Below are 372 nucleotides of genomic sequence, written 5' to 3' on the forward strand. Positions count from 1 at the left end.
GGGGGCGGGTTGACGGGCCGGGCGGCGGCCGGTGGCGGCAGCGGCAGGTACTTGAGGTGGCGGCGACGACGACGGGCTGGGACGCGGTGCTCGGGGAACGCAGCCGGGCCCTCGGTGGGGCTGCGGGGACCGGCGGCCTGGCCTGGTCTGGCCTGGCCTGGCCCGGTGGGGCGGGGGAGGGGCCTGGCGGCAGGGCACAGCGACGGCCCCAGCGCCAGCCCGGGCGGCAGGGTGAGCAGCACCGGGCAGGCGGTACCTGGCGGCTCCGGGGAACCGGGCCCGTTGGGGTCCTCCATGGCGGCGGAACGGTGCTGAGGGGGGCGGCGGGCGCGGCCGGACGGCGCTGGGCAGCGGGGCGGGGTGGCGTTTCCC

General features: G+C 80.9%; 1 protein-coding gene across 4 annotated transcripts in view; it reads left to right on the forward strand.

The window, feature by feature from the left end:
• ARHGAP1 (Rho GTPase activating protein 1) overlaps nt 1-372 on the forward strand; it is a 26603-nt gene continuing 26231 nt past the window's right edge. For 3 of the 4 annotated variants that reach the window (XM_014950363.1, XM_014950358.1, XM_014950359.1), the window contains exon 1: nt 1-47. The gene's annotated coding sequence lies outside the window, so the exon portion shown is untranslated. Of the gene's footprint in view, nt 48-93; nt 115-372 lie in introns of those variants that run through there. The other variant, XM_014950362.1, reaches the window with a different exon arrangement.

This window comes from Calidris pugnax, unplaced genomic scaffold (assembly GCF_001431845.1).
Source record: "Calidris pugnax isolate Ruff unplaced genomic scaffold, ASM143184v1 scaffold68, whole genome shotgun sequence".
Lineage (NCBI taxonomy): Eukaryota > Metazoa > Chordata > Aves > Charadriiformes > Scolopacidae > Calidris > Calidris pugnax.